The 16544-nt window shown below is 41.0% G+C and overlaps 1 pseudogene; it reads right to left on the bottom strand.

The window, feature by feature from the left end:
- Window positions 1-6936: 6936 nt before the first annotated feature.
- On the bottom strand, window positions 6937-7393 carry LOC116741883 (annotated as a pseudogene).
- Window positions 7394-16544: the final 9151 nt, after the last annotated feature.

Below are 16544 nucleotides of genomic sequence, written 5' to 3'. Positions count from 1 at the left end.
TCTGATAATACAACAACCTTTACTCTTGGTGCCCATAGAGAGACCTCCTTCTACCCAGATATCGGCTGATCCTGGCACCACGAGGGCCCCCAGTGGCCAGGTTGGGCCGTTCCTGGCCAAAAAACCAAGCGCCAGGCATAAGTGGTGACCCCGCCCCAGATCTCAGTGAGTTCTCAAGGTCTGGGGATCCGATTTCTGGAAGAATCCAGGGAGGAGCAGTGTGGAGAGAGCGCAGGGTCCAAGGGCAGAGAGACTACACTCTGGTCCCTGCTCAGCCTCTTCTTAGCTGGGAGATCGAGCAAGGCTGTAAGCCTCAGTGGCCCAATCTCTAAAATGGAGAAAATAACTGGCACTGCTTAATGGTTTTTGGGAGAATTACTGGAGAAATGACCTGTATAATTCTTGCCTGGGGCCTGAGGCACACTAAGAGCCAAATGGAAAGCAGTCATGTTGGTGACCTTTTATGAAAGGTGTCACCTTTAAGAAACCGACTCCAAATCCAAAGTCATGAAGATTTGCTCCTATGTTGTCTTCTATAAGTTTATAGATTTAGCTCCTAAATTTAGGTCTTTGATCCATTTTGGATGAGTTTTTAAATTTTATGTTAGGCAAAGGTCCATCTCATTCAGACACACATAATTTCACGTGTCTGCCTGTGTAAGGAGGGGCATCTCCCATCCAGTGCATTACCTTTAGTTGTTATTTGTAAGGAGTTTTCATTAGATTCTAAAGGTTTGAAAAATAAAAGGAAATTAAATAATCCTCAAAGAAATGCTCTAAGGCTATAAAACATGTTCTGAGGAAGACTGTTTGTAAAAGGTTTGACGGGGGGTGGGGGGGGGGGGTGGGGGGCAGTGTGATTGTCACTAGCAGTCACGCACTGCCCTCTGGCGGTCACATGAGAAATGACAGGAGTGCTCAGGGTCCCTGGTTCTGTTGCAAAAGAAGTCACATCTAGGGCTTCCCTGGTGGCGCAGTGGTTGAGAGTCAGCCTGCCGATGCAGGGGACAGGGGTTCGTGCCCCGGTCCGCGAATATCCCACATGCCGCAGAGCGGCTGGGCCCGTGAGCTATGGCTGCTGAGCCTGCGCGTCCGGAGCCTGTGCTCTGCAATGGGAGAGGCCACGACAGTGACAGGCCCGCGTACAGCAAAAAAAAAAAAAAAAAAAAAAGGAGGCCACATCTAAACTAGATATCTTCACAGGATTGCAGGTAGATCAAAACCAAATTTGTAAGGTTCAATGTTTAGGGGGGAATTTTCTAGTGGAAGTAACTTTCCTACTATTTCACACTATGGAAAAATAGCTTCTTCCCAAGTGCAGTATATTATGGAGCCCCTGAGTCAGGCACTGGGCTCCAGGACAGAATGTCAATGCCTCTCAGGACGCACTGGGGGTGGCATGGGAAAGTGTTGGTCACAACTGGTCTGCATCGCAGCTCTGTGTGTCTGGTTGAAAGAAAACAGAATATCAAACCAAAGCATGTTTATGGAATCCTTCCCATTGTATTAACACTAAAACCTTTTTTAAAATTTGAGAACTAGCGCTCAGCATATCTATATTTCATCTAAATTAGATGCGATCATCCTATATTCCTAGTTACCTTTTCACTTAATATTAGTACTTATCCAAGTCATTAAAAGTTTTTGAAAACAGTATTCCTTAATATCTTATACATAAATTACGTTTCCATTTCACCATGGAAATATAGTGCCCCCAAAAGTTTTAAATTTTAATCTAAAGCTTGCCTTTTACATTGATTTTAATGAGAATTCCTCTGAAGAGCTAAAATTCTTATGGAAAGTAAGTTATTTTGAGTCCTTGTTCCTTTTATCTGTTATTCCTTATCATTTATTTCTAAGGACTCTTTCACTTTCTTGATATTTTTGCATTTACCTGTAATTTTTCACTGAGACAATATTTTAAATTCGGATTTTAAGAATATCAAGAAGGGCCTTGATGTACATAGATGCAAAAATCCTCAACAGAATATTAGCAAACCAAATTCAAGAATACATTAAAAGAGGGCTTCCCTGGTGGCGCAGTGGTTGGGAGTCCGCCTGCTGATGCAGCGGACACGGGTTCGTGCCCGGTCCGGGAATATCCCACTATGCCGCGGAGCGGCTGGGCCCGTGAGCCATGGCCGCTGAGCCTGCGCGTCCGGGGCCTGTGCTCCGCGACGGGAGAGGCCGCAACAGTGAGAGGCCCGCGTACCGTAAAAAAAAACAAAACAAAAGAATACATTAAAAGAATCATACACCATGATCAAGTGGGATTTATTCTAGGGATGCAAGAATGATTTAATATCTGAAAATCGGGACTTCCCTGCTGGTCCAGTGGGTAAGACTCTGCACTCTCAATGCAGGGGGCCCGGGTTTGATCCCTAGTCGGGGAACTAGATCCTGCATACATGTCACAACTAAGAGTTCGCATGCTGCAACTATGAGCCTGCATGCCGCAACTAAAGATCCTTCATGCTGCAACTAAAGATCCCACATGCTGCAACGAAGATCCGACAACTAAGACCTGGCACAGCCAAAATTAAAAACTAAAAAAAAAATGTTGTTGTTTTTAAAAAAATTCTGCAAATCATTCAATGTGTTTGCAGCTTGAGTGCCTTCAGTGACAGCACGTACATTCGTGTCACTGTCGTGGTATTTCTCAGAGCAGAGCAGTTTGTATTGCTGGAACTGTTAATAGGGAGTCTCAAATTCAATTTTTATTTTTATTTGTTTATTTTAAAAATTTATTGAAATATAGTTGATTTACAATGTGTTAGTTTCAGGTATACAGCAAAGTGATTAAGTTATAAATATTTATGTATTTGTAAATATTACATATATATATATTTGGATTTTCTTCCATTATAGGTTATTACAAGATATTGAGTATAGTTCCCTGTGCTATACATCTATTTTATATATAGTGTGTATACTTTATTCCCAAACTCCTAATTTATCCCTCCCCCTCCTTTCCCCGTTGGTAACCATAAGTTTTTTATCTATGTCTGTGAGTCTTTTTCTGTTTTGTAAATAAGCTCATTTGTATTATTTTTTCGATTCCACATATAAGTGATATATGATATTTGTCCTTCTCTGATTTACTTCACTTAGTATAATAATCTCTAGGTCCATCCATGTTACTGTAAATGGCATCATTTCATTCTTTTTTTAATGGCTGAATAGTATCCCATTGTGTATATGTACCACATGTTTTTTATCCATTCCTCTGTCGATGGACATTTAGGCTGCTTCCATATCCTGACTATTGTAAATAGTTCTTCTGTGAACATTGGGGTACATGTATCTTTTTGAATTATTGTTTTCTCAGGATATATGCCTAGGAGTGGGATTGCCGGGTCATATGATAACTCTATTTTTAGTTTTTTAAGGAACCTCCAGTCCGTACTGTTTTCCATAGTGGCTGTACCAATTTACAATCCCACCAACACTGTAGGAGGGTCCTCTTTTCTCCACACCCTCTCCAGAATTTATGATTTGTACACATTTTGATGATGGCCATTCTGACTAGTGTGAGGTGATACCTCATTGTAGTTTTGATTTGCATTTCTCTAATAATTAGTGATGTTTTTATGTGCCTGTTGGCCATCTCTATGTCTTCTATGGAGAAATGTTTAGTTAGGTCTCCCATGCATTTTAAAAATTTTTATTTATTTTACTTTTGCCTGCTTTGTTTCTTTATTGCTGTGCGCGGACTTTCTCTAGTTGTGGCGAGTGGGGGCTACTCTTCGTTGTGGTGTGCAGGCTTCTCATTGCGGTGGCTTCTCTTGTTGTGGAGCATCGACTCTAGGTGTGCGGGCTTCAGTAGTTGTGGCACGTGGGCTCAGTAGTTGTGGCTTGCGGGCTTCAGAGAGCAGGCTCAGTAGTTGTGGCGCACAGGCTTAGTTGCTCTGTGGCATGTGGGATCTTCCTGAACCAGGGCTTGAACCTGTGTCCCCTACATTGGCAGGCGGATGCGTAACCACTGCACCACCAGGGAAGCCCCCATGCATTTTTTGATATTAAGCTGTTTGTATATTTCGGAAACTAATTCCTCATTTGTCGCATCATTTGCAAATATTTTTTCCCATTCCATATGCTGTTTTTTGTTTTGTTTATGGTTTCCTTTGCTGTGAAAAAGCCTTTAAGTTTTATTAGGCCCTATTTGTTTATTTTCTGCTTTTGTTTCCATTACTCTAGGAGGTGGATTCAAAAAAATGTTGCTGCGATTTATGTCAAAAATTGTTCTCCCTATATTTTTGTCTAGGAGTTTTATAGTATCCAGTCTTTTATTTATTTATTTTTTTATTTGCAATACGTGGGCCTCTCACTGTTGTGGCCTCTCCCGTTGTGGAGCACAGGCTCCGGACGCGCAGGCTCAGCGGCCATGGCTCACGGGTCTAGCCGCTCCACGGCACGTGGGATCTTCCCGGACCGGGCACGAACCTGTGTCCGCTGCATCGGCAGGCGGACTCTCAACCACTGTGCCACCAGGGAAGCCCCCAGTATCTGGTCTTATATTTAGGTCTTTAATCCATTTTGTGTTTATTTTTGTATATGGTGTGAGAGAATGTTGTGATTTCATTCTTTTACATGTAGCTGTCCAGCTTTCCCAGCACCACTTATTGAAGAGACTGTCTTTTCTCCATTATATATTCTTGCCTCCTTTGTCATAGATTAGTTGACCATCAGTGCCTGGGTATATTTCTGGGCTTTCTATCAGATTCAATTTTTAAAAGCCTCTCAAGGCTAGGAAGCCAAGCCATGGACTCACCATCATATTTCCCCTGCAATACCTCAATTTGGGTGAACTTCTCTCTTCTCAATGTCCCCCAAATAACCTAAGGTTCCTGAGTTTGTCAGGAAGTGAACTCCCTTCCTTATTTCCCAGGGTAAGCCTGGGAACCCTGTAAGCCAGGTACCAGACCAGTTATTTTCAAGGGACTTTGTAAGCATTGACCCCACAAAGTCAACATAGTTCCTGAAAATGGTTTGGTTCTATCTACAGCTTTCTAAATATGACATTTCATGCAAAGCCTTGGTAATAAATCGATGTTTCTAATTGTGTCCTGTTACAAGGAGAATAGATTGTTATAGAATTTATGCAAATAACTTCATTGCCATGAAAAGAAGAATACAGTTAATCCTCTTGATTCTAATTGCAAATTAATAAAGAAGCACTCTGTATCATTCAGAGTCTCAGCAGAAAACAGAGGGCTTACTTGGTTGTTATTTTTCAGCAGAATTTAATTAAGGGTGGTGTGAGAGTGATGGAGGAAAAAATTAAAGAACCAGTAATGGAGATTAAGGCACCCAAAATCTAGCAACAGGAGGAGGTTTCTATCATCACTAGGTCAGAGGGAGAAAGAAGAGGGAAGACTGGAGGATGAGGTTTTTCCCCAAAAGAGCTGTAGTTAAAGACAGACCCATCCACTGAAAAATCCACAGTGATGAGGCAGAGAGAGAACAAAGTAACATCTAGACCTCTGTGCTCCATACTCCAGACCCACTGGCAGCCAGAGGGTAGGGGACTCCCAGTAAGTTGATACTGGTCAGCCCCCTGGACACAGAGCAGGGCACGGAAGGATAAAAAAGGAACAGAATTGCAGGGTAAGGAGATAAGAGATGGGGCAGAGGCAAAAGAAGAATGACCAGCATACACTCTAAGTGATCTACCTGGCTTGGATTCCTTCCTTTCCATTCAACGAGTTATGTCTAAGAGGTTAAATCACTAAAGAGTGACTCAAGACTGCCCTTTTAACAACCTGTACTTTTAAAAATTGAAGTTTAGTTGATTTACAATGTTGTGTTTCAGGTGTACAGCAAAATGATTCAGTTATACATACATTATGTTCCCTGTGCTATACAGTAGGTCCTTGTTGTCTATTTTATATTTATTAGTGTGTATCTGTCAGTCCATTATAGCAGTTATCCCATTTGATGTATATGGTTCATACTGTTATTACTTGTTTAATGTCTGCTTCCCACCATGCATTTTCCCTTAGGACAATGAGCACATTCCTTCTTTTCATTACAGCATCTCCACTGCCTAAGCTCAGTGCCAATCATTAGTGAGCACTTGACAAATATTTGGAAATGGATGGATGAATAAAGGAAAACATATCTGCAGTTCTGAACCCTTGGATTCAACAAACCCCAAGTCGTGTGGTACTGTAATATTTACAAGGGAAAAAATATCTGCATATAAGTGAACCCATGCAGTTCAAACCCATGTTACTCAAGGGTGAACTGTATTCAGTAAGAGTTGCTAAATTCCAGAGGGATCAGGAAGAGAGAAAAGATAAATGTATATTATTTTTAATTTACAAAGGCTTAATGTATTAAACTGTTGCAAGTTATAGATAGCTTGTTAAAAAAAGGGCAAGACGGTTTCTTAATCTGGAATATAAGTCACTAAAGAACCAGCATGTTTCAAATAAAAGTTTAGAAAAATTATAATGATCTTTATCAGTTCATTCAGTCACATATAATTCACTCTTATTTTGCTTGATTTGGGGTCAGCAGTTCAGGAACACATCAATGTCTCCACTAAATCTTTCCTTTTTTATTGATGATGAAGCACATTGGTGTGTAACTGACTGTAAGAGCTTTCAGAAAGCATCAGAGTAAAAGGATAACTATGAATGACAAAAGGCTTAAGATGGTCAGGATTAAAGACCTGATGAGAGTTCACTTTAATGCGACTAGGAAATTTGATTGTTTCAATGACATAACATTTTAAGATAATAACTGGAAATATGACTAATTACATTATAACTGGACATTTCATGTCCAATGTCATGGACAACAAAGACATTGACATATTTCTAGGAACTTTATACAATTTTGGAAACATATTAATAGCATATATCCATAAAAATATAAACTAAAGAAGATTAAACATTGCTTCTTTTTTTCACAAGAAATTTTAAATAAAATTTAATAGGGTTGCATATAGTCAGAAGAAGGAAGTGCCCCATTTAGAGGGGTGATTGTTATGTCAAAGTGATCTCCTACAGGGAACTTCTGAGACTGCACGGTTACAGAATCATCAGTCTTCTTTCTCCTAGACATGGTGCTGCCAGTCTTCTTATTTGACAGCTGAATCTTTTAAGTTCCATAAAACAATTACAAAATTGATCTATGTACCCTTTCTAGCTCCTGGGTAGACTTCTCTTACTAAACTAGTCAGTTCTTTCAAGGTTGCATTCAACCAAGTGTAGCTCTGTAGCTCACTGGATTGTACATTTCTGCAGGAGAACGTGTCCATTCCGTGGTGGGAGAAGTTACTGGTGGTGAAGACACACAGCAGCAGCAGGAATGTCTTCTCTTTATTGATGGGCTTCTCTGGCTCCTTCTTAATTTCCTTCCGGGTAACGTGTACCTTCACCTCCATCATCCTCCTTCATAAACACTGCTTCTTGTTTGACAGTGCTTTCTGTGTAATTTAGTATATCAAGTAAACCTAATTAGTTTAACATCTATCTTTTTACAAGGTGTGAGAAGAAATCCTTTGAGATTTTCCAGGAGCCCTCTGGGAAATCTCAGTCAGTTCAAAGTCGATAAAACTTTATTTAGAAATTGATTCAGGATGTTGTCCAAAATGTCAAAATATTTGAACACTTAACTAAATAGAATTACAGATCACTATGAAACAATCCTTCTTATCTATTTAACCAAAGTGACAATAAAATATTTCAAAGGCAAAAAAAAAGTTATATGTTTGTAAAAGAACAAAAACCAAAAACCATATCTCTTTCAATACAGAGAATGCTTGATTTTGTTGACTAACCAAAGACATGATAAAGACAACAGGAAGTACAGGAAACTACTTTAAGACACAAAATAGTTGTTTCCTAGGCAGATTACTCAAAGGGTAAAGAAAAATCTTTTCCAATCTCTTATTAAGACAGACTGATAGTACAAGAAACTTTGTCATTTTGACAGAGATAAAGCAAATTCTAGTTTTCCATCCTACACTGTTGGCCTTATTAAAAACAAACAAACAAACCAACCTTATAGATAAGTTTATTCAACCTTAGCCGGCTTGATCATACAAGTTTCTCTCTTTTCCACAGACCTGTTACAACTTTATTTTCCCATTCAGGCTCTTGTCCCTAATCCCTCTTATGCATTCTGGAACACCGACACAACCTCTAAATTATTTTAGGGCAAAAACAACCCGTTCTTTCACCTCACCAAAACCACATCCATAATACCTTTTTTACCCTTCCTTACCAAAAACCAATTTATTTCCTTTGCATATTTTGAACACAGTTTTTACTTCACCCTTATTATTCCCAATAGTTCATGTAAATATATTAGAATTCTTACCCTTTATAACCTTAATTTCTAGTGAAAATTAAGGAGTAGGAGATTGTGAACCACCAAATGGCAGCATTCCAAAGGAGACTAGCACATTTATGAATACACCATTTTATAATTATACTGGCATATGTATCCTTCATTGCACAATTTTTCAACGTGGCAAACACGTTTTTCAACAGACCCCAATATTATTAGACTCTCTATAGTAATAGCCAAGAGTAGGTAAATTAAAAATTGTATTAATTAATTTATGCTTCAGTATTTTATCTTCTTTGGAAATGATCAGGGAGAAAGGGTCATAGGATGGTTAATTGGTCTGCTTGTATTTTCCATACCTGAGGGTTAATTTTGTTTGTGTGTTATGAGGAAATCACCCTTTTATTCTAGATTTACAGGTTGATGCAGTAGCTTGTTCTTATTTAACTTTTAATTTCACCTCTCATTCTAGTTTTCTACAGAACTGTCACAATCAATGAACAAATATGGATACCTTACTATGAACTAAAACTTATATTTTATTCAGGTTCCTTTTATTCTCCATTTTTCTGCCCTAGGATCACATCCAGGGTATCACATGGCATTGACTCATCATGTCACTTTTGGATCTCTTTGGCTTTGATATTTTCTTACACTATCCTTCTCTCAGTGACCTAGACTGTGTTCAGGAGGAGACAGTTAGGTATTTTGTAGCCTGTCCCACACTGAGATTTACTTGCTGTTTTTCTTGTGATTAGAATAGACTCATGGGTTTTGAGGAAGCAGATCCCAGAGGTTAACTGCTTTCTCATGACTTTATATCACGGGAACATACATCAAAGCAACTTATCACTGTTCATGTTAACTTTGTCTTCCTGGCTTAGGTACTGTTTGTAAGGTTTCCCCCACTGTGACATCACTTTTTCCTTAAGTCTGCACTGTGTGTCTCCTTTAAGATGAGGCCCCCACACTTCAGGACAGGGGAGATAGCCCCACCCCCTTAATGAATGACTGAGTATCTACATCAACTATTTGGAGTTCTTCCTCACAGTTCATTCAAGAGTTCTCATGAAACACACACACACACACACACTCTCTCTCTCTCTCGCTTTCTCTCTCTCTCTCTCTCTCGCTTTCTCTCTCTCTCTCTCTCTCTCTCTCTCTCTATATATATATATATATATATATATATATAAAATTTACTTTTAACAGGGTGGACACTCCACCCAGACCATTATTCTAAGCTTTTGGTTACAATTCAGCAGAACAGTATTTGGTTGTTCAGTTCACTCTTGCTTTGCTACTGAAAACTCTTTCCATGGGTTCTTGCTTTCCTCTGACATAGTTCCACCTCGTGGGTTTCCTTTCTTATTGTGCACATCTTTTTATGTGCTTGTTGACCATTTGCATTTCTTTTCTGGAGAAGGATATGTTCAAGTCCTTTTCTATTCAAACAATTGGGTTATCTTCTTGTTGTTGATGATTTGTAAAAGTTCTTGATGTGTTCTGAAGAACAGGCTCTTGTCAGATATATCATGTACAGATATTTAGTTCCATTCTGTAGGCTATGTTTTCACTTTCTGGATAGCACCTTTTGATGAACAAAAGTTTTTAAAATTGAGGAAATGAAATCTATCCATTTTTACATGGGTATCGTAACCTTTTTGCTTGTCTGTAACCTCCCTCTCCAATGGTAAGAAATCTGATTTCCACAATTTATCCTCCATTGAATTCACTGCTTACTCCATTCTGGATTACAGATATAGTAGTTTCAGTATTGTTAACGCCTACCACCATGGGAAAGAACTTACAGAGTCCAGTATTTATGGATGGCACAATTTGCCTTTGTTCTACAAGATTCCAGTCTTTTCCATAGTTAATTAGGTCAAATATCTTTTGCCCCACCACCCAACAGTGAGTTTTTTCCATACCTTTCTAAACGAGTTAGATTCTTTGTCACATTCTCTATTCCATCCTGTGACACTCCCATATCCTAAAAAATTTTTAAACTAAATTTGAATATATTATTATTTACTCGTTGGGTTCTAAAAATCCATGGGTTTAGACTAATGCCTCATGGAAGGTATCCATCACTTAAGTATCACGTGGACTATTTCAACCCCCACACCATAACCTGTTTACCATCTCTGATTCACCTGTTCCAGAATGTCACAGAAATGGAGCACTACAGTGTGAATCCTCTTCAGACTGAATTCTTCCACTTAGCAATATACATGTTGGATTCACCCACGTTTTTTGCATGGTTGATGGTTAATTCCTTTCTATTTCTGAATAGTATTCCATTGTATGCATATGGGAAAAGTAACTTTCCCTCACAGGTTCTTGATTGAGGCCTCCCCACCCCCATCCCTAGTAATAAAAGACAAAGAATAATAATACAAATGCCACTAGATATAACTTCTTTCCTAAATTTTAGCCATGAGTCAGTAAAACTGCATAATCCAGAATCATCTCTTTATATAAAAGAGTAGGCTGTGAACTGTGTTTCTGGAAGATGGACCAAGAATGATTACTTGCTTAGTGAAAGCTAAAGATTTTTACTAATATGTGCAGAGAAGACTTTTCAGAATTAGATTTGCCCTGATATGTAATCTTATGGAGGCTGTGGACTAAATTCTGGTCAAAGGAATTTTTGGAAAAATCTTGTGGCAACCTTGTTAGTTTTGAAAATCCATCTGAGTGGATAAAAATATCCAGTTTGTCTACCATCAGCATTTTTCTTTTCAGTCTCAGGTAGCAAGGCACTCTCAAGTTAGAATTATTTCTTTGCATGTTCACGTTTAAAGACTTGGTTCTCAGGACGTGGACAACACAGCTGTTGCTGGCAGAAGGGCCTGAGGAAGGACTAAGCACTTTAAAGAGCTTCTGGGGCATATATCCTATTATCAGAGGTGTAGGGAAATTATTATCTAAGTTTTTCTTCTTTCTTGAGTGCAGAACAGTTATTTTCCCAATACCTTGACCTAAGAAGAACATGGAAACTTTAATATCGGTAAGAAGGGTGGGTGGGCTTTGAATTTCCCCTAGAACCACATTTCTGTTTCTGTATCGACAAGATTAGTAAAGGAAGGATGGTTGTTTTTAATTTTTCAAGGAATTGCATATTCAAGAGGCTGACCTGCCCATCCAACTTCACTATCTTGAAGTTGACTCTTTATATCAAGGAGAAGATTTCCAACTAAGATATAAATCAGAAGATTCCTGTGTCCAGATTTAGAGCACTGTGCCTTTGGATGTTTTCATGGATCCTTCTGCAAAGGCTCCGTGTGCTCTCTCTCCCTCAGAGCATGTGGTTCTACTTTAGTCAGGTGGTCTTAGCAGAGGAGAACTCACAAATAGCTCCTCTCAGGCCAGAATAGCCAGAATAGCTACCCTCCAACTGGGCCAAGTTCTGAAAATTAGCAGGTGGTTCTGGACCAGGATCTGTCCATTTGGGATCTTGGTGAGGATTTTCTCCAGGGGGCCATCTGGAAGACTGCATGAACACAGTGTATAAATGGGTGGGAGGGTTGATGATGGATTTCAATTTTTTGCTCTAAATCTGATTTCCATTCTCTTGTTCTGTTAAGGAAGTGATCTTAGGCTAGCCATGATACTCCTTCGTCTTTCTTTCAGTTTGATCATCAAAGAGGTTTGAATAGGATCTTTGTTCTAGGGTGAAAGCCTTTAAAATAAAATCCTTGCAAATATCATCTTATCAGGTGTTTGGTCAAGACAACCAGTAAATTCTCCTGGCAGTACTGAAGATGTTTCTTCCCGCCAGGGGGTTTCCAAAGGTATACCTATTCCAAATATGACTCAAAACCAAAAAGCCTTTTTATAGCTTAATCATGGACAAAATGTTTTCACTAAAGAAGATGAAAAAAGAGCATCCCCCATGATCCTGTGTCACTCCCCAAAACAGCCAAAATAAATAAAGAAAATATGAACAAGAGAAAAGGTTTATTTCTATGCACACAGGAGCCAATCCAAAAAGTCACTCACATGTTAAATTGTGAAAGTTAAAGGCTTATCAACCTAACTTACTAGGGGAAAAAGAGAAAGGAGAATTGGCTTCTATGGGAAGAACAGATAGGTTTCTTCAGGAAAGACTAACGGGTTATTTGCAAAACAATGAGATTTAAGAAAGTTTATTATAATGTTTGTCCATGGATGAATGATCTTTGCATCTTCTTCAGCACCATAAAACACCTCACAGAAGGGATTTATGGTAGGGTTACTCTTGGTCCTTCTCCTGGAATAGAAGCCACCCTGAAGAGTGAATATATTGGCTGTGGTCATTTCTCAGAAGTTTCAGCTCTTACTCAGATGAGGAGCTCCAAGAAGGCTTTTGTTCTGCATCAGTTGAATCTCAAGTATCTTCAGCTTCAGTTGTCTTTCTACCAACCTTGGGGTCCTGCCTGGCTTTTCATACCTCCAACTTTGTTCTTCTTTTTCAAGATTCCTTGATCTATCCATTCCGATCCCTTTGCATTTTCCACATGAAGTTTAGATTGGTTGTCACTTTCTGCAAAACACTACCTGGGATTTGGGTAGGGATTCTTTGCATCTTTAGACCTATTTGTGGAATACTGCCATCTTCATGGAATTAAGCCTTCTGATCCATGAATATGGGATTATTTCCCATGAATTTAGGCCTTTCTTAATTTCTTTCAACAAGCTATTGTTGTTTTCAGTGTACAAGTCTTATCCGCCTTTCTCTGGTCTTGGGTTATGAGGAATGCTTTTCCAGTTTTTTTTGGTGTGTTTTTGCCACAAGAAGAGCTAAACATTTCCTTTCTGACTTCTGCCTCTGGTGTCACACTTAGCAGTGTCTACCCTGAGATTATGCACGTATTTACTAAAAGGTCTTCGTTTTGTACATCTCCTCTTTAATCCACCTGGATTTCCCTCTCAAATAACCAAAATGCTATTTCAAATAAAAACAAAAATATTCACCAGTTCCCTCTTAAAATAAGTGCACAGACACAAAAAGCCAACTTTTGTATGGTTTCATTTATAGGAAACATCCAGAAGAAGTAAAGAAGCAGAGAAAGGATTAGGTGTGTGAGAGGCTGTGGGAGGGAAGAATGGAGAGTGCATGCTTGGGATACAGGGTTTTACTTTGGGGAATGAAACAGTCTTCAACTAGAAAGTGGTGATGGGTATACTGCATTGTGAATGTACTTAATGCTCCTGAACTGCAACTGAAAATAGAAAATGTTGATATTTAAATTTTATTACTTTACACTTAAGTAAAGTATGCCATAAAAAATGTGGAAGAATAGATAAAACTAAATATAAAATTTAAAAAGACCCAAACACAAACAAATACAGGGAAGGAAAGTAAATTTCAGGTGGGGGAGAAGGTTGATGGTGTAGATTGGGAGCTGACAGCAATGATGGTGGCAGAGGTGGCTTTGCTTGTGGGGATGATGATTTCTGAAATAGCTCTGGGTCTCCTGCAGGAAGCAGTGCAGGCTCTGCAGGGGTGGTGAATTTTTTTTTTTTTTTTTTTTGGGGTGGTGAATTTTGATCAGGCTCTGGGTCTCCTGCAAAAGCAGTTGAAGGTCCTCTCTACAGAGGTGGTAAACCACCATCTGGATCTCGGTCTCCTGCAAAAGCAGGTACATGTTCTCCCTTCCCAGTTGGCAAATCATCATCTGGCCCTGGGTCTCTAGCTGGACCTGTGAGAGAAGTAAAGTTTACCCACATGCCTGCCTTTCCATGTGCCTTTCCAAGGATAGAACTCTTCCCAGAGCTTTCCAGAGAATTCCCAGCCCAGGAGCTCACACAGGAGGTCTTCTCTGACTGAAGTCCACCATCAGATGGGTGGTCTGAGGCCAGCCCTTACTTTGGGCCAAACACCAGCCTCTGGACACTCCTCTCTGTGTGGCCCAGAATTCTCATGCACCCACCCCCAGCCTTCTCACCTTTGTGCTCTGCCTTGGTGGGCTCCAGATCCTCCAGCTGACTCAGAGGAAGGTTGACACGGTGCTCCAGCCCTGTGGAAGCCTGGGGCTTCTGGACACTGTGGGAGGTGTCTGGACAGGAGGCCCTCCCCGTTGACCTCTGGCCTGTGGTGCTGGAGGACCCTCCATGGCCACACTCACATGGAAGCTGTGTGCGCCCTTACTGGCAGTGTGGCACGCCTCAGCTCCTCACTTGGGGAGATGGATCAGGTGTCCTAATTGGAACTCCTTGCCGATCTCCTATGGGGGGCTTTGCAATGACAGTGACCAGCAGCCAGCCCAGCCTGGTGGGATCAGGGCATCGCCCGGCCATTATCGCTGCTTCTTCTCTCCACTCGACCTTCTGCTCCCAGATCAGGCACAGACCTGTGTCTGCTCACAAATCTACCCGGGAAGAAAGAGATCCACCTAGAGGGCTTAGAACAACCCTCAGGCAGAAAGGCGCTGTCTGGGCTCTCTCTTCCCATCTTGTCCAGCCATCTTGGACTTGGAGTGTGGACATGACCAGCCCACCAGGTTTCTGACCCCTCATCGGCCTGTTCTTGCTTGAGGCAGACCCACCCCACAGAAGCCCCCACCTCCATACATCCAGGGAAGAGACAGAGGGCTACCCGAGTGGAATCAGAGTTGTGGCCTGGCTTGGGTGGCCTGCTCGGGGCCTCCCTGGCTTACCTTTGGGTCCCTCTGGGCAAAGAGCCAACGGCATCTGGGGTGGGACCTGACCCAATGTCGACAGCATTGGAAGACGCTGGCACTGAGATGTTTCCTGAGGCCATGGCCTTGGGATATTGGGACACAGAAGATCATGTTTCCAACCACATGAGCTGGTTATGGGGCTCCTTTAGGATGTGGATGGCTGGTTACCCAGGTTCCACGTTCTGTTGGGCTCTATTGCCAGGGATATGAGGTCACTGCCTGGGGTCTCCTTGCCCAGGCTTCTTCCTTATACAAAGCTCCCCAAGGGCACCTCTGCACCCCATGCCATGTCCACACACTGTGACATCAACCTAGCCTGCCCTGCAGCCGTGGGGCGGCTTGGGTGTGGTCAGGGTCCAGCTCTGTTGACACAGCTGGTTTCCGACCAAGGTTTTCCTCCTCAGCCATGATGTGACCCTGGACGAATGCCATGGGCCTCTCAGGCCCACCCTAGTCTCCCCATCTGCACAGTGGCAGCCATTCTGGCAACATTCTAGGGAAGCCATCAGGTGTATAGACCTATAAACACTTACAGTGCCTGTAAAAACCATGGGCTGGTATCACATGGAGCTCATGCACAGACTGAACAAAGGAAGTATTCCATAAAGGGCTGGTATAGCACAGAATACAACTGAAACAGGCCTGGGTCTGCTCTGGGACCTAGAGGAAGTCACTCACCTTCCTGCCTATTTCCCAGTCCCCCTGTGGGAGGATTGAAAGTAAATAAAATTCACACATCGCCCCCTCTGGTTTACAATCTTCCAGGTTCTCCTGGTTCAAGTGTCTCCTCTTGGCTTCCGGGGTGGGCTGCCCCTACAATGGCTCCCAGCCGTCTAGCCTCCTGGTCACATATCCTTGTATAAATCCCCACCCCTCCAGAATGGATGGACACTGTGATTGGTTCTAGCCTATGGATGGATTTAGGAAAAGTCTGTGTCTTCTACTCGTTTCCTCTCTCCTGTGTTCTCTTGCTCTCTTGCTGCCTTTCTATGTTTCTGTCTCTCTGTCTCTCATGTGTGTAGGTATGTGTATGAGTGTATGCATGTATATATATATATATATATATATATATATATATATATATAGTTAGATTTAGAGTCAGGGTTTGGTTTAGGGTTGGGGTCAGGGTTTGGGTTAGGGTTTTTGTTTCTTGGAGATTGAGTTCTGTGAGTTCTTGGTCTATTTTGGATATGAACCCCTTATCAGATACATTGTTTGCAAATATTTTCTCACATTCAATATGCTGCCTTTTTGTTTTGTGGATGGTTACCTTTGCTGTTGAAAACCTTTTCAGTTGGATGGAGTCCCATTGGTTTATTTTACTTTTCTTTCCCTTGTTTGAGAAGAACAATAAAAAAAATATTGCTAAGACTGATGTCAAAGAGCATACTGCCTATGTTTTCTTCTAGGAGTTTTATGGCTTCAGGTTTTACATTGAAGTATATGATTTATTTTAAGGTTGTTTTTGTAGATGGTATGAGAAAGGAATCCAGTGTGACTCTTGTGCATGTAGCTGTCAGGTTTTCCCAACACCATTTATTAAAGAGGATATCTTTTCCCCATTGTGTCTTCTCA

Source organism: Phocoena sinus, chromosome 16 (assembly GCF_008692025.1).
Source record: "Phocoena sinus isolate mPhoSin1 chromosome 16, mPhoSin1.pri, whole genome shotgun sequence".
NCBI classification, from domain to species: domain Eukaryota; kingdom Metazoa; phylum Chordata; class Mammalia; order Artiodactyla; family Phocoenidae; genus Phocoena; species Phocoena sinus.
This window is presented reverse-complemented; position numbering and strand designations above follow the sequence as displayed.